This window comes from Ambystoma mexicanum, chromosome 6q, assembly GCF_040938575.1.
Source record: "Ambystoma mexicanum isolate Mex_15411 chromosome 6q, UKY_AmexF1_1, whole genome shotgun sequence".
Lineage (NCBI taxonomy): Eukaryota > Metazoa > Chordata > Amphibia > Caudata > Ambystomatidae > Ambystoma > Ambystoma mexicanum.
In genome coordinates, this window is record NC_090937.1 from 646,198,860 (window position 1) to 646,217,587 (window position 18,728).

The following is an 18,728-nucleotide window of genomic DNA, read 5'->3' on the forward strand; positions in this document are numbered from 1 at the left end:
GCAGAGCCCCAGGTACTTCCGACACACTGTGCAGGTGTAACGCTCACCTGACTCCCACGGAGGCGCTGGCCTGGTTCGCGCTGCTGTGACCTCTTCTAAGCTGATACGCAGGGTTCGGAAGACGGACTGGACCGGGCCCCCCAAATCTGGCTTGTCTGGCTCGCAGAAGTATCCTTCTGTAGGCGAAAATAGGGGATTAACTGTCTGCGGGGTAATGCAATCAGCCTCCCACTTTCCCCTCTCACCCTCCTCGAAACCCTTCTGTGATTCCTCGTAGCGTCTCACCTTAGAGTCTGGAAGGACAAGCTCAACATCCTGCTTCTGATGCAGGGGCGCGTTGGTATCCAGTTACTTCACTGGATTTTCGGATTGGTGAGAACCAAACTTGCTTGGCTTCCAGGTAAGTTTTTTGATAAGAGGTTCCCCTTGTGTCCATGCATTAATGTACTAATGCTAGTGTCTTTTTCCCCATAGGGGCCGGGGTACGGAATGCCGGGGAACAGGCACCGACCCGAGATGAGAGGTGAAATCCTTGTAGAAATCAGGTAAGTCTTTAATGAGCGTTTTTCTAGTAATGTCTTTTCATTCGCTCATTAACGCTGATGTCTCTTTTTCCTCTTAGGGGCCGGGGTCCGGAAATGCCAGGATGCAGCGCGGACCCGAAATGAAGAGGGAATTAATCAACAGGTAAGTCTTAACATGGAGATTTAACTTTCCTTATTCCCTTCTCCCTCTCACCTTTTGTTCTGGTCTTTTTCTCCCTAGGCGCTGGGGCGTGACTGCAAATCCGGATGATCGCTGCTGAACATGGAGGCGCCCAGTAAAGATGAGTGGAATGCGGCGCTGCAGCGATCGACGCAATGAGCTTTTAAATAAAAGTCTTCCTTTTCAGGATTGTCGGCGGGATGTCTCCGGGATGCGGATTTAGCAGGTAAGGACTTTTCCTTCTTCTGTTCTCTTCTTCTCTTCCTTTGCAGGTGATCCAGGATGCTGGCAGGCGTGGCAGAAGTCAGGATGCAGGAGCAGACACGGTGAGCGTCCAGCTGCTAGATGCAGAACAACGCGAAGCACGTGTGGCTGTTTGGGTGGGGTTTAAATAGCCTTGGAAGAAGTTCCAGGTATGTATCCTTCCTCCAATCAGGTATGTATCCTTCCCCGACCACGCCCGGATGGTAAATTAGTCCCACAGGTAAAGTAGTTCCTTTCAGGCCTCAAGGAGGCCGGGATCCTGCAGCATGGTCTGCATCAGGTAAGTGCACCCAAGCACTTCCATAATGAGCCTGGCGCCTATGGCGCCAGGACTGATGTCTTTTATGAGCCTGGCGCCATAGGCGCCAGGACACTGTCCAAAGGGCCCCTATATGGGGTTGCTGGGTCCTTCCTTGGGGACTGGATGTCCGCTTTCGGGGACGCAGGGCTTGAACCGGCTCCCCGGGAGCGGGCATCATGACAGCAGGTTTCCTCAGCCTTAATTCCTGGTCTTCGGTTGCTTACTTTCCAAGGCTCTTCAAATTAGCAGTATTAATAGGAGAAAGATGGCGAGACCGGAAAGGGTTGCCAGAAAGGAAGCACCCGTGACCTATAGGTCACAAAACACACGAGGAAACAGCAGTTCCAACAAGTTTAATACTAGGAGAAAGGTCACGGGTGCTTCCTTTCTGGCAACCCTTTCCGGTCTCGCCATCTTTCTCCTTGTATTAAACTGTCATGTTGGAACTGCTGTTTCCTTGTGTGTTTTGCCTCGCTCAGAGTGTGCCATTGTGCACAGTCTTTTATCCGTGTGGGGAAGTGTGATGGAAGTCAGGTGTGCGTAATGATCCGTAATTGCCTGATGGTGGCGTTGGGACATGTCAGGTTTACGGCTCTGGTGTTAGTCCGTTATCGCTCATGGTGAACTGTGCGCGAGAAAGTGTTTGTTTCGGGAAAGGGGTGGGGTTTAGTTCTTATGTATCCTATTTGGTATGATGGGGAAAAGGCATTACAGAGAAGGGGATACCGCGTCTCGCTGCCTGGTTTCACACTTCCACTCCCCGAAGACCCCTCATCCAGGTGATCCTCCCACACTGGTCCACCCCCAGGAACTGAACTGGATCCAAAAGCAATGGCCATGTACTGCCCACCTGGATGACAGATCCCCGGGGACTAGCGGGTGAGAGACCTACAGGTTTCTCACAATACCCCCTATTTCCTCCTGCAATGTTTCGTAAGTGGGGTATCTCCACTTTCACAGCCCCAGAGGTAAGACTTTCCTTCTCACACTCAAGGTCAAGGGCGCATTGTCAGATAGTGCTATTTCGCCCACCTCCATGTCTAAGACCAGGCCCAACAAGTTCCCCGATACCCAAATGTAATCAATCTTGGAGGAGGTGCTGTGGACATGAGAGAAAAAGGTATACCCCTTGGTGGTTCCCCTCTTCTCCCTCCATGCATACACCATCGAGAGCCTATTTAGTTTCTCGCACAATTCTTTCGTGGGCTTAGCTTGGGCATGCGTCCTTACAATGCTCCTTTCCTTCCGTGGATTCCACGCCATGTTGAAATCCCGACAGTATTATTTGACACTTAGCAAATCTTACCAATTTGTTCAGCATCCTCTGTATAAACCCGTCCTGACTGGAATTGGGAGCATATAGAGTGGCTAACATATATAATTCCCACTGCCCCTGTAAAATGAGTGCCAAATCTCTCAACCTTGGTGTCTTTCTCCCAGTTGACTACTGCAAAGTTTAAGTTATTTCGCAGTGCTATCATCACCCCTCCCTTTTTACATCCGTCATTGGATGTGTTACTGGATTGGAACATTTGTCAGTATCCCTGTAATCAGATTCTGTCTTTATCCCTGGCTTGCATATGTGTTTCCTGTAGGGCAAGGAGAACTGGTCTTTCTCTATGTAGGAATCTTTCCAGTTTCTTTCCTTTCACAGGAGAAATTAACCCATTAACATTTAATGAAGTAAAGCTTATAATATTGTCCTTAGCCACAATCGACCCTCTCCCTTTACCCCTGCTGCCCCCATTCCCCTGTAGCTTCCCCTCCCTCCCCCTTACTGAGTGGATTCAACCAGCATCATTCGCCCTCTCTGGGATTGAGCCCAAACTGCAACCCAGCCTTAACAATTGAGGGCTCTACCAAACCCATGAGTAGATCACACCTCCCGCCTTCTCCCTACCCCCGGAACCTTCATTTATCAAATAGCCACCCTCCCCGGGCCGTCATGTTAACGCGTGCTCCGTATCTGTGTTTCCACCTTCAGGTGGCTGCAGAATCATTCAACGGCTTCCTTTGCTCTTCGGACTGTCGGTCACTGGGCCTCCTCTGGTCGATCGGAACTCCTTTCTTCTTAAGGTTCTTCTTCCTCACCGTAGACCATTCCCACCCTTTCTATTTGTTCTGCCCAGAACGCTCACAACCGGGTTCATTTTTTTTCCTTTCCTTTTGAGCAAACTTCTTTGGGACAGGTCCTGAAAAAGTTGTAGCTCTGAACCATTAGATGTTCTCTGCTTTGCTTTCCTTGCCGCTGCCAGGACTTCCTCTTTTTGACTATAGTTGTGTACAGACGCTAAAACGTCTCTCGGTCCTGCTCCCGGTTCTTTCCTTTATGGCCCCTCTCCATTAACTCTATAGAGTTTGAGCTTTGTGTCGCTGTCCATTTCTCTTCAGGTCCTTTTCATGTGCTCCCTCCACCAGACCCTTTATTCTGATATTCAATCTTCTAAACCTATTTTCAAGGTCCTCCACCTGGATCTCTAAATTGGGAGTTGCATTAGCTAACTGTTCCACCAATTCATCCATCTTCCATGCATCCTCTGCCAAATCCTGGAGTGCATTCTCATTCGTGTCTACTCTTTCCTTGATCCTGTTCATGTCTCCTTTAAGCTCATGCAGTGCCGATGCCAAGTCTTCCCGAATTTTATCCATCAGTATCTGCATAGTCCCTGCAATCTTGTCTCCAAAGTCTTGAAAGGTTTGTCTGAGGATATCTTGTGTAACAGCCTGGCCACGCTCAGATTAATCTTGTATTCCCATATATTCTTGTTTTTCTGGACTTTTGCCCCCGGGAGGGGTTCCTGTGTCCCTTCTCCACAAATTCTGAATATTGCTTTCCGGGTGTTTCTTAGCCCCTTTGGGCAGATTTTGTGATTCTTTCCCTCTGTTCTTGGACATTCTTAACCTCTCGCCTCCTCGCAGGAGCAGAGGTCTTCCTGTGCCTGTAAATGTGGTTGGGTTAATTTAGCTGAATCAATGATTGGGGCCTCCAGCTATTATGTGCTCCTGTATACCTCAGATATTACTCTTCAATACTTTACTGTAAGACCATTGGCGTTGTATGGTTTCCTGAGGGCTTACGCACTGTGAACTGACGCTCTTAGTCTTAACTATGAACTTCCAGGGCCCACCGTCTCTACCATTCATTGTAGGGGTTAAGTACTGCAGGCCTTCCGGAACAGACTCCCTCTTCCTTTTGTAACCTCAACCTGTACGATTATTCGTAGGCTTCCCTAATCGTGGGGAGAAGGGCGTCTACTTCTCCCTGTGTGTTCTTGACTCAGTTTAATGTCCCATCTCACACCTTATGTTTCCCTCGGTTGGGCCAGGATCCACCTCTGCTCTGAGACCACTGGGTATAGCTAATCCCTTCTCCTTTCCCAGTAATTTCTCTTCCCAGGGGAGTTCAGGCCTTAACAGAGGTCCAGAGTTGTTCCCTGTTCCGCCCACTCCGTGTCCCATTCCTATGTCCCATTCCTATGTCCTCGCTGCTATATCACCTGAGCTCCTCAGGCAGCAACTTCTCCTGCTAGAGAATATTCCCTCTCCGGTGACCACCCCTCCACTGCTTTCTGCGGAGGGGGGTGGTGGGTTGGGGAATAGCAGGTCGCTCCCGTTCCTCTATCGCTTTGCTGCACTTCCTCCAAAGTGGGTGCCTGCTTCCCCGATGGGTCGCACAAGTTCTGTGAGCTCAGGGCTCCCTCAATCCAGCTTCCCTAGGGGAGATTGTCCCCTGCTCACTGGACGCTGCACGCACCTGTTCAGCTCCTTCAGTATGTCACCTTCCTTACCGCCACGGTTTACTGCAACTCCTGTTGCACACATACTGCCACGACGCTCCCTTCCCCAATGCCGCAGTAGGGCCTCGCCTACTCCAGAGCTCCACCGCAACCTCATCTCTCTGTTTGAGGTAATACCATCTCCTCCTCCGGTGCCCAACCTCTGTAGGAGGTTCTTCCTAGGTAGTGCCGCAGTCACGATCCGGCACCCTCCACCGCCTCACAGTGCCGTTTCCTTGCCGTTCGGGGCCGCAGGCGAGAGGCCTCAGACCCCAATCACCCAGGTGCTCTCCGCTCAGATCCACCAGCAATTCCTCACTGGATCGAACCAGATTGTTCCTTCTGTACTGCTGGCCCCAGTACTTTCGGAACCTACACACCAGGGGAGTGTGTATCCAGACAGTACCTTTTTCTGGTGCCAAGGGGCAGGAGAGCCTCAGTTACAGTGCTCTCCTGTCAGGAGCCATTTTGGAATCTGTAGATGTTCTTCTGACCGCATCGTGAACATGCCTTGAAGAGGCACTTCTTGTCAGCCTCCGACAATACGCGTGCAGTAGGCCCAAAATGCAGCTTGTGGCCTCACACGAACATTAGATTAGACGTAAGGTAGGATCTTTACCGGCAATGGGTGCTCAATGCCGGCAGGTCACTACGGTGACGGATGAAGAAAAAAACTAAAATAAAATAAGCACACAATCTCAAGAAAGTCAAGGGGCAAAACCCAAGGACGCCCAACATAAAAACATGTAGTAAAGATATGACGATGCCCACCAGCGGTGGAGCGAAGGAGGACCTATTTCATTGGCTCGGGCAGTATGACCCAAAGTGACAGCAATAGGCTATCCAAGCGACAAGCAGTTATTAGCTTAACGCTATACGACTATATGTTACCGAGGATTCCCAGCCTAACGACAGGGAATATTCATAGCATGTAAATCCATGTAACCATGCTGGAGAAAACAAATCAGTTATGTAAAATTTTATTCATGCAAAAAAAAAAAAAAAGCTGTGATTGTACAGAACATTGAAGTTACAAGTAGTGCACATTCATTTTGATAGCATTTGGTCTCGCTGAAGGAGGTGACAAGGAACTCAGATTGTGAATGACGTAAGCAAGTTTGATCTGTAAATTTAGAGGTGGGACAAGTGTTCTAAATGCAGAACACAAAATGCATGTTTTTTGTGAGACCACATACCAAAGGGTGATTAAGGCTTGTTGAATAAGTGAACATTGAGTGAATTTGACCTGTAAGCAGTAATTATGTAGTTTACATTGTATATTCTTGTTAATATAGGTACAATATGGATTTCTAAAAAGAAGATACATTTCACTCATACAAAGATTGGTGAACCATCATATAAAGTTGTTTCCATCTTTAACTATTACCAACATGTGGATTCTGTACCATTTGTATTACTAATATCGCAATGAATTGAGACAAACAATGTTCATATTGGGGATCCAATAACCAGATGCTGACATCCCAGAAGTGTGGGACTGCGTACGTTTAAAAAAAGGGCATTAAGTACACTCTCATACTCTCAAGCAGTAATCCTCCATTGATGAGTGGGGACACGTTCAAGAGAACACATTCATTAATAATGTTTCTCAAATTAATATTGGCCATAGGTGCCTTAACTCTCACTGCATTAGGAATACCGTTTAAGTTCATAAATAAATCCATTCTAGAGTTTTTTAGACCATATAGGACATTTTGAACACACAAGAACTGACTTCTATATTAATAAGCGTGAATGTGTGAATGCGAAGTCGTTCATCAACAATGTTCCTTATCAGAATCTAGAGCTATGGAGAATCATCCTGCATTGTACCAGGAACCAGTCTGTCAACCTATGTTTTTTAACTTATACACCTTATGGTTTATCCAAAACCATATAGTGCATAAATATGCAGTTATTTAGCACCACGGGAGGTCCACATCATCTGCACCCTATTACAATGTTAGTAACGACTTAACATAAGTTCCAGACGCTTTTACGTCACTGCTCATGATGTTACACATCATGTGTGTGACCCCACCACTGTATTTATCAAGCCAATTAAAATGGCCTAATGTTTATGAATGTCGAGGGATAAACGGCCGAATACGGTCGTGATATAATTCAGGAGAAGGTATGTCAGTCAATTGGGTTTGCACCTATCATTTGATCACTTTGCAAATTATTAGGATATCACAGCAAATATAGGTGAAATCTGACGCCTTAGCCATGCCATTAAAGGTTGCCATTATTTTATTTGCCATTTTTCGCACAGTCGCTAGATATTTATTCAAAAGAAAAGGAAGTCTAAATGTAGTTTCCCACCATGGTGTAGGCCTGATACATTAGGTGGTCACAGGCACAAAACTGCACCTCACGTGCACCACACATTATATTGCTGATATCATGCAGCCATAATGTACGTGGTTTGTAATATTTCCAGGTACATGAACGTTGCAGGCTACCATGTCTGCATATTACACCTATAACAAACATGACGCTTAGGTAAGTTGTATGGTTGTTTATACACAAGACTAACCTAATTAGCGTAAAAACCAAGCATACGACTAGATATATAATGCTGTTCACAGACTTTGGGACACAGAACCTAAGCACAATTATGAAAATACATTCCACAAGGATTATGGCATAGGACCTTAATACATATGACCAGGATCACATTGTAAGCATATTCAGTCCAATGGCTGCCGTACATAGTATTGAGGCACAGTGTACACTTTCCGAGATTATTAATGTGGGCCATCAATTCTTTTTCCCCTCAAGCTCCCACATCTACACTACCACATGCACGTAAGGATGGTCTGGTATGTTTTCATTTTTATTCAAAATTGACTTGATGCTTTTTTATCATGATCAATGTGGTGTTTATTGTTGATTTGTGATACCTATATCCCTTATTGCACTTACACAATATCACAGCTTTTGAACGTGTACACTGTAATATCACATGTGTGTCATCAATGCTTTTGTAACTTCTTTTAATGTACCTGATGGTATTGAGAGAGCCTTGATAAAGACCTGAGTGGTCGAAACACGTTTTGGCTCAAATCCCATTTTGGAATTTGAATATCAGTAAAAGTATCATAGACTAAGAACCAAGAATGTCCACAATTTCACTTTTACAAGGGATTTAGCACATGTATGAAGCAACTCAATTCCTCAAATCTACTTCATGTTGTTATGTAACTGTAATTGTAGTCATGTGTATAGTACCTTTTACCATTATTATAGTCTCAATGCACTTGTGGTGGGACCTCAGTCCAGAGTATGGGAAATGATCATAGAGATTTACAATGCATGTGTGCATTTTAGCCAAGATAAGGAATTAGGTGGGCTGGCTAGGCTCCGGTAAGCAACCCCAGAAGTCAGGCATGTGGGTGGCTGCTGATGGAGGTCACTAGTGTGTGCGAGTGTAAGAGACTCATTATGGGTCCAGCGAGACCAACATTCTTGTGGTAGGTCGTAGCTGCATTCTAATGTGTGTGGATGGATAGCTGTCAGCAGATGTCCACCGAAGTGGTGCGTTTATACGTACCTAGAGCTCAGATGGAGCTCATCTTTTATTTCGATCTTTCAGTTCATTTAAGTGCAATACATTTCCCACCCCTGAAATCCATCTAAGTGCAATACATATCCTAACCCCAAAAATCAATTTCCTACACCCAAAAATCCATCTAAGTGCAATATATTGCCTAACCCCCGAATTCCATCTAAGTGCAATACATTGCTACCCGCAGAATCCATGTAAGTGCACTACATTTCCTACCCCTAAAAATTCATCTAAGTGCAATACATTGCTACCTCCATTCCATCTAAGCGCAATACATTTCCTAACACCCAAAATCGATCTGAGTGCAATACATTTCCTACACCCCCAATCCATCACAGTGCAACACATTTCTAACCCCTAACTACATCTAAGGATGACAACAGTTAATTCCTAATAAAACTATCACGCTATTTAGGGGGAGGAACAGGTATTCTACACAGTATTAAAATACGAAGGAGGTAGTGAAAGAAGTGGCAGGAGTTTTAATTGAGCACAGTTATGGCTTTATTCACCACACATGCCACCTTACCATTGTTGCAGCTGTAGGGTGTTTCGTTGGTCGTCCATAGGCGGACTTGGTCAGACAGGGAGAAGAGCTGCCCACGAAGAGCTGCATTATCTCTGGCCCTTAGCCGGCTAGCTGCCCGGGCAGGGCCGCCCTGGGACCTTCAGTGAAGAGGGATTCTTCCTGGTGGGTCCACCAATCGCAGGCAGGGTGGTCAGGAGGAGGGGAGGGGAGAAGAGGGGGAAGGGACAGATGGAGGCACATTGGGCGGCAGGGAAAAGGAAGAAAACAACAGCAGTGAGGGAGTGGGAGCCGGAATGGGAAAGAAATAAAGCCAAAGAAAAGCGGATGTTGGGCGGGAGCGGCGACAGAGGGAAAAAAATAAAATAAGCCAAAGTGAGGCAGATGGCAGGCGGAAGCGGCGGCAGAGGTAAACATTTATTAAACAAGCCGAAGTGAGGCGTATGGCAGGAAGGAGCGGGTTAGGAAGGTTGACAGGCTAACATCATCAGGAAAGGTTGCCTCGAGAAGGCACAGGGACAAGATCCACTTTGGCCTAGCTCTGGTCTTGCAGCTGAGGAAGAGGCTATCAGGAGTTCTCTCTTCCTGGTGGGTCCACTAATCTCGGGCCGGGTGGTTGGGAGGAGGAAACGGCGGATGGAGGTACACTGCGCAGCGGGCACGGGAAAGGAAGAAAATAACAGCAATGACGAAGTGGGAGAAAGAATGGTAAAGCAATAAATCCAAAGAGAAGTGGATGGCGGGCGGGAGTGGCAGCAGGGTTGTTTTCCGTGCTACATTCCCCATATTCTACTAGCAGTCTTTGGCGAGACAATGTGTTCAGATGCCCAACTTTCTTGAAACCTTTAAATCTCAACATAATCCTGGTCTCTGTGTGCAAGAGTACAATCAGTTTTAGAAGTCCTTGAGGGAGACCCTACTTTTGTAACTTTACCCATAATCTTGGTCTGCTGACTGTTTCAAAGGCTGCACTTAGATCTAGGCAGGCAAGGGGTATAGGATTGTTTCCTTTCTTTACTGCCCCTGCATGCAAAAAAGCCAGCACTAGCCCATTTAACTGTGGTTGAATTGGAACCCATTATTGCAAGAGTTTCTCTCAGGCGCTTGGAGATTAGAACCACTGCCACTTACGCTCATTGGGAGAGCAGCAATCTTTAAGAGGATTGTGTTCCTAAGATGTATATACATTTCACAATCCACTCCACAAAGCATCCCAAGATCCGAATTTAGCAAAACATTTTTATTTTATTTTTATTGTGCATTTTAGTTTAATTTACAAAGCTTTAAGCAGATACACAAAATTTATAAAAGAACAATAATTCACATAGGTATAAACACTCACATATATAAAACTCATGAGTGTAAAACTTTTCATAAAACATAGTGTATACAAATTCCATCAATGACCTTCAATTTAATTAAAAGAGGTTACTATTACTACAATCATGTTTGCCTCATCTCCATTTTCTTTCTCCACTTCTTTCCATATTCCAAAAGCGGCAGCAGTCATAATTATTGATTGGTCTCCAAATGGCATTGACCAAAACTGGTCATGAAGGATACAATCCATGTTATTTACATAATTTGAGTAGCTTTTAATATAGCATTCAACCAAATTAGGGCCGGCAGTTAAGATGTTGGGAGATGTTTCAATCTCTCGATGACACAGACTACAACGGTTGTCATGATCAATGGAGGATTTTTTTTCCTGCCACATTCCAACATATTCGTTAGTGGGAAGGAGGTTCAGTCTTAAATACAACGTGAACCGTTTAAGTTCAATGGAGCAGAACTTGGTCAAGTATCTACAGGTTCTATTGATATTTATATTGATATTTTATTTATATTGTGCTCGTACACAGGTGTTTCAGAGCGCGGCAAGGGAAGGTAACAGGGCAGAACAAAAACAAAAATCTTTAAGTGGAAAATGCAGAGTAAAGGAATACAGATAAATAATAAATAAATAAATAAATAATGACAAGCAACAAACAGTAGTAGTGCCTCCAGCAGGTGGCAAGAGCTAGGTTTGAGGCAACAGACAGGGTGAGTCTGGTAAGTGCAGAGAGAAAAAAATGGGGGGTGGGGCTGTATGGTTACAGATCAGGCCCCAGTGCAAGGGTTTGCTAGGAGGCAGTGTGGATGGGAGGCAAGGTGAGCGGGAACCTGGGCCCAGAAGTCAGAAGGTAAGCCAGGTGCACGGTGCCACGAAAGAGCAGATCAGCAGGGGAGAGGAGGGGGTGAGGAGGGGTGAAGACAGAAGCAAAGATGTAGGTCTTGAGGTGCTTCCGAAAACCAGAGATGCTTTTCCTCAAGTTTCAGAGTATTAGGGAGGATGTTCCATAGGGAAGCCACAGCTGAGGACAAAGATCTGCCCCCAGCTCGCTTCTTTGAGAAACGACTGACCCTAAGGGAGTTAGAGGTAGAGGAGTAAAGAGCTCGAGAGGGAAGGTATGAAGGTATATTGGACCCAAGCCCCAGAAAGCCTTGTGGACAATGCAAAGGATTTCAAATGTAATCCTTGCAGCCACTGGGAGCCAGTGGAGAGATTTCAGGGCTGGAGAGATACGATCCCAGGGCTTGAGGCGAAGGACAAGTCTTGCAGTCCTGTTCTGGATAAGTTGCAAAGGGAAGACAGTAGAAGCAGATAGATTTAGAAAGTGTCTGTTACAATAGTCCAACATAGAGAGAACCAGGGTTTGATAGACCGTGAGCTTCTGGGGGTAGGAGAGGAAAGGCAGAATACCTCAGAGGAGTTGCAGTAGGAAGTATGACTTTTTAGAGACATCGGACATGTGGGCAGAGAAGGAAAACGTGGAGTCAAAGATGACCCCTAGGCTCTTAGCCTCGCAGATAGGGGTGGGAGGGGAGCCAAGGGAGGCTGGCCAGAAAGTGAGAGGAAAGGAGGGGGGAGGGTGTGCCGATGAGGAGGACCTGTCTTGCTGGCATTCAGGCAGAGATTGTTGTGGGCACAGCAATCTTGAATGGCAATCGGAGAAGAGGAGGAGGAGGTGGCCAAGGGAAGTATGAAAATGAGTCGTGTGTCGTCAGCATAGCACTGAAAGTGGGAGCAGATTACGGCGATGCAATGAGCGAGAGTTTCCAGGTATTGGTTAAAAAGCCAGAGTGTGAGGTTAGACCCCTGGGGAACACCACAGGTAGACAGGGAGATAGATGAAAGGAAGGGCCCAAGTTGAACCTGGGAGGGTCGATCCGAGAGGAAAGAGGTCAGCCAGGCCAGAGCCTGATCGATGATACCCAGGATGTCACAGAGACGGTTGAACAGGATGGTATGGTTGACCGTGTCGAAGGCAGAAGAGAGATCAAGGAGGATGAGGACAGATGGGATATTAGAGTCAAGGTTGGAGAGCAGATCTTCACGGATGTTCAGGAGAGCAGTTGCCGTGCTTCTGGCAGATCTGAAGCCAGATTGATAGCCGTGGAGACAACCAACAGAATCAGAGTGAAGGTTAAGCTGCAAAATGGGCAGCTTTTCAAGGAGTTTTCCCAGAAGGGGGTGATGGAAATTGGGCAATAGTTAGCTGGGCAAGAAGGGTTGGCTGTGGGTTTTTTGAGAAGAGGGTGCACAAGAGAGTGCTTCAGGGGGGAGGGGAAGACACTTGAGTCAAAGTAGAGGTTGCAGAAATCAGCCAGGGCAGGAGAGAGGGTGTCAATATGGTTTTTGAAGAGCAAGGAAAAACTTGTTTTGACAAGGCTTTCATAGATCGGACTTGTCTAGAGACCTCGTCAGGGGAGAAAAGAGGAAAGGACTGGTTTGCAGTACACTGAATTAACAGCCAAGGCTCTTGTACTGGCAACAAGCTAAGGTACATTGCAAGAAGATGGGGAGCTGCAGAATTACCCACCACAGCCGATTGGCAGGCAGGGCTAAACACAAGCAAGTAAAATGAAAGTGTAGCATAAAAACATAGTGCCTGTCACAGTAAAAACATAGTACCTGTCCCGGGTCAATCCACTGTGTGAACCTTCGCAGACTGTTTGATTTCATGACCCAAATTGATAACAGTGTACTGACAGTAGCCACACCCATACGGATCAGCAAAGGCATGCTGCCATTTGCCATTGTTATTGAACTACTGGCTGACTTGATTAGATTAAAAGACGCACAAAGAGGGATTAATCTGAGGGGAGCGTACAAGATAATATCACTGTACGCAGATGATATTTTAATGTTTGTGAGACCCACACATCATTCTAGAAACTACAATTCAAGACATAGCTAAATTTGGCGACTACTCTGGTCTGACAGTTAATCAATGTAAGTCCAAACTGTACCCATTCACAGACGCCACCACGCAGAAACATGGTATACACTATTTTATCTGGTCCCCAGTTATATTGCATACCTTGGGGTGAAAATATCCTGGTCGAGGGAGACACTCTACAGTGAAAATGTTGCTAAATATATCATAAAATTTACCACTAGATCACAAACGTGGGGACTCTTCCTGCATCAATCCCTGGAAAAAATCACCATTGTAAAATTTTGAATTCTCCCTAAACGTTTATATCTTTTTCAGAAGGTACTAATACACCTAGAAAGGCAATTCCTTAAGAATGTTGACTCTACCATAATTAAACCTTTCTGGCATTCTGGAGAAGTCCAGATGAAATGATCTGATCTTACCAAAGCATTTGAACATGGGGGGGGGGGAGGTTTGCTGTGCCAAATCTTAAATACTACTTGTGGCGGCGCAAGCTCAATATGCAACATTCTGGTACAAGGAATGGCCGAAATATATGCATGTTAAAATCGAGAAATTAGCAATAAGTAAGATCTTAGTTCATTACTGCTCATGAATATGACCCATACCCTTTTGATCCCCTGATAAGCACCCTAGAAGCATGGCGAGGAATCTTCAAAGAAATCTAACTTAAGACATCCATATAATACAGATATCCCTATATGGGATTGTCTTGTTTTTTCACGTAGAACTGGTAAAGAAAAGTGTGACAACTGGCTAGGCCTCAGAGTACATATCGCCTAGCATAGTGAAACTACCAGTTGCTTTCATGAAATTACGAATATGTAGGCAATGATGCAACAGATCCACCACACATTTCAATACTACAGAGTAAGAGACGTTATTCCAAAGTATTTGGCCTCGTTCCCTAACATGCATTATTCATTCACAAGGGTCTTCAAAAGATGTGTTGTCTTTATATAAATCAATTCTGAAACAGCAACAACATCCCTTAGAAGCCAAGATACATGGGCTGGGGATATTGATGTAGCAATAACAGATGATAGATGGTTGAACATGTACAAATGAACATGAGAAGTATCATGCAATGCAAGATTTAGAAGTATTCAATTTAAAATCCCTAACAGGTGGCCCTTTCCACTGGCTAGATTGAGATTATTTATGCAAGATTACAATGGCTGCTGCACTAGATGCAATATGGAGGAAGCAGATTATGTATATATGCTGTGGTCATGCGCTCACTAGAATCAATACTGGAGAGATGTTTGTGACACATTCACACATTACTGAGGTTCAAATAAACCTGACGCCTCTTGATTGCCTATCTGGCGATTTCGGTGAGACAATTAAAGTAAAATGTAGGTTTCTCAATTTGGGACTACTAATAGCTAAGATATGTATACTTCCTAAATGAATGCAAAAGACACCAACTAAAAAAGACTGGATGAAAGATCTAACGTGTGAAAACCCAAGGGCGTTGCCCTATCAACCCCCTTGGTATCCACTTCGGGGGGAAAGGGCTAGGAAGGGGTTATTGCCGTCAGGTCCAGACCTGGGGAGTGGACCAGAGAGGGAGTTGAGAGATGGTATCCCACTTCCCTTAACACTTCCCTACCCGACATTCCCTCTACTGTCATACACTATTAAGAATCCTATACCGTTGCCCCCTCCCCAATTCCAATAGGTACCAAGACAAAAGGGAGATGTAGGAGAACTAGGAAAAGGAAGTTACACATATTACCCTGTGTCCTAAAGCAACAGTATTTTCCCCCTTTTCCTGTCAACCCGATTTACCCATAATCACTAGGAAGCACTACAACTCCCATAATTCCTTCCCAACATTTTTTCCCAAAACCACTGAGACAACAAAGAGGCAAGTCAGAGCCATGAAGATTGCCCATAGGAAAGAATGCACATGGATTCTTATGGGCAACCTTCATTTTGTCCCGTTAACAAGGTCAGGCAGGGCTGGACAACCACTCACACCTGACTCCTTTTAATTGCCCCAGCCTGTATAAAAGGTGGAGCACACAGGCACACTTTGAGCGAGCTGGGGATGCTGAAGGAAGCACAGAGGTCAGGGGGAAGGAACTGCAGCTGGAGGAACCCTAGAAGGCCTGAAGGAAGAAGGACTGCTAACATACTGGGCCTGTGAGTACTGGGAAGGCTGCAGTATGGCCAGGGAGCTCTGTCTCCAGGGTGCCAAACCAGGGACAGCTGGGGTTACCTGGCAGTGCCCAAGCCAGAGCTCCTCCTCTGGGTCAGAAACTAACACCCAGGCCTTTGAGGGGCAGGTGGTGAGACCCTGAACTCAGGAAACATCCCTTTTAAAACCTGCAGCTCCCAAAACCGCCAAAATGCTGTTTTAGGGGAGCTGGAAAAGTGGCAGCAAAATAAGAACATTGCATTATGGGACTTGAAGTCCAGAGACATTTTTTATGGTTGAACTTTTTGTACAAAGCGAGAGGGTCTAAGCCCAGCAGAGGGAGACGCGTGTGAGAAGCAAAGGAGGGGTCTAAGCCCAAATGAGGGCTTAGACCCCTTGTGTGAGGGTCTAAGCCCCTCACACGTGTGAGAAGTAAAGGAGGGGTCCGAGCCCGGCTGAGGGAGACCCGTAAGAAGTTAAGTGAACAAACTGTAATGTTAAATTCCTCCGTCGAGATCTTTTTTGGGAACAAAACTTGTTCGGGAGAGGAAGACAATGATGACAAAGACCTGTGATGCTGTTTTCTACTCTTCTTATGGGAAGAGGATGACGAGCATCATGAACCAGACCTCGATGGACTTCTATGTTTTGGATGTTTCCTAACGGGGGAAAACATCCATCGATTTGGAGGAGAACTTTCTTTTAGATGGGGTAACGGCCAGGGATTTGGGAGAGGACTTACCTGCATCAAGTTTCCCCTTCCTTTACCGCAACGACAGTCATGGATTGACATGAGCCATAGTCGTCCACCTTGTGGCCTGGCCCCAAGCACCACAGACAGACATTTTTGGCCCACAGTCTGTACACCGCTTCAAGTCTGTTTTCGGTGTCGAGGACATATTTGAAGAATATTGATTGAAGACAAACATAATTGAAATTTCGCCAAGGCGAGTAGCTCAGAAGCAAGCAGCAATGTGGAAAAAACTGAACGGAGGTCAACGGTCAGTGCGCGTGCTTCATATACCAGCATCAATATCACAAGTGACGATATGGAGGCCATTGAGGACCAAGACTTGACCCACGACCCTATGAAAAATAATTCTGAAGCAAGCTGCAAGCAGACTTCAATATCAAAGATGAGTAAAATGTGGGATGACACAATCCATTCAAAAGGTCTGTTCTGTACTGTTGGAATAATTTTTAAAGAGGTTTATACAATTCTTCCTATCAAACAGAAGATGAACATGTTACTTTCTTACCTGGTAATGTTCTTTCGATTGGATGGTCCGACGACGTATTCCATATCTATGACAGGTAATCACCACAGCTGTGCTGCTTCGCAAAATTGTTTCCGCTTCTGCGTCCCGCATTGATGACGTCGATACGCTGTCCTCGAGGGCCTCCGTCGAGCCGATGTCACCGGATGTTATAAGTAGGACGCACGACACCTGTAGCCTCAGTTGTAGTTTTTTTCCCCAGAACGTGTGGCACCAATCTTCTGCCAGTATGACCACAGAAAGCCTTGCGGAAACATAAGCTGCAATCGCAAAAGAAATTCTGTAGCGGGGCAGGTAGGGAGGGAGCGATATGGAATACGTCGTCGGACCATCCCATCGAAAGAACGTTACCAGGTAAGACAGTAACTTGTTCTTCGAGGGGATTGGGTCCTCTGACGTATTCCATATCTATGACAGACTCCCAAAGCAGTACCAGAGCAAGGAGGAGGGAAAGAATTTAGAATATAGAAATTTAGAATGCCCAATCAAATTGCAGAATAGAGGACCGCCTTGCCAGAGGCCAGATCCATGCCCATGAATAGAATCTAGGGAGTAGTGTCTTACCAAAGTATGGACCGAAGCCCATGTGGCTGCTTCACAGATGTTACGAATAGGAACACCCCTCTGCAGGGCAGTAGAGGCAGCCATACCCCTAGTAGAATGGGCCCGTAGGCCTACCGGAGGGTCCTTACCCGCCAAGCGGTAACATTCAGAAATTGCCAAGATAATCCATCTAGACATGTCTGCTTAGTAACAGCTTGTCCCAAACGCCTTCCAGCGTATCCTATAAAGAGCTGATCGTCCACTCTGACCCGGGACATGCGTGAAATGTAGAAACTTAAAGCCCTCCTAGGATCCAACCTAGGGAGCCTCTCCTCTTCCTTACCAGGATGCGGAGGAGGATAAAATGCCGGAAGAATGACCTTCTGGCTTAAGTGAAATTCCGACACCACTTTCGGAAGAAAGGAAGGACGAACCCTAAGGACAACCCTGTCCTTATGAAACACCGTGAAGAGTGGCTTAACAGAAAGTGCCTGCAACTCACTCACTCTGCGAGCGGAAGTAACCGCAACTATAAATACAGTTTTAAGGGTTAACAGTCTCAAAGGATAAGAATGTAAAGGCTTAAATGGAGCACCCATTAGGAATTTTAGAACAAGGTTCATATCCCAACCGGGCACCTGGAAAGGTGACTGTGAAAACACATTAGTGAGCCCTTTCAGAAACTGAGAAATTAAAGGCATGGTCTAGTAAAAAATGTTATTGTCCCTACGGGTCGGCCATGTTTTTTTAAGCCTAAGTGGCTCGATTTTAGAAACCTTTCCTATGGACCTTACCCGAGTTTTCGTCCATTAAACGCACGCGAAAACAGGCAGTAGTGCGCTGCCATTTTGTGATAATCCTATCACTTGCCGCATCGCCCTGGCTGACCTGCTTCTGCGGCACTAAATCAATTCCCCCGCCCCTGAGCCTGACATTATCCAAACATTCATATTCCCCACCTCTCTCCGTGACGTTACTGTGCTGCGTAGGCAAACGCGCCCAGTCGTCTTCTACGCGACTCCACACAGAACCCGGAAACCAACACAGACCATCTCACAACACAGCACGCCACAATTCGAAATATGAAACTGTACTTTAAAATCAAACAGCAACATGGTACATTTGGTAAAGTACATTTATTTGACATTAAATGTTTAGAGAATATTCAGCATTTGCCATATGAACTCCGAAAGCCATTTATTTCCTTTTATCTGTATCCGCCATGGTACACAGGGTGTTGCTTTTCGTTAAAAGAAGCACTTTGGAAGCACGGTGAACCGCAAGGCTGTTCCATCAACTAGGCACTAGTCCATCGTAAAGGTTGATATGTTGCTTCTAGCCACTAGTACAGCGTAAGGGCATGTGGGCCCTTGGCGATCGTCCCATAAAATTGTCA

The 18,728-nt window shown here is 45.9% G+C and overlaps 1 protein-coding gene across 1 annotated transcript in view; it reads right to left on the reverse strand.

Annotated features, from left to right (window-relative positions):
- The window catches only part of AFG2A (AFG2 AAA ATPase homolog A), a 2,695,729-nt gene that overhangs the window by 2,122,005 nt on the left and 554,996 nt on the right, over nucleotides 1-18,728 (reverse strand). The gene's annotated exons all lie outside the window — the stretch shown is intronic.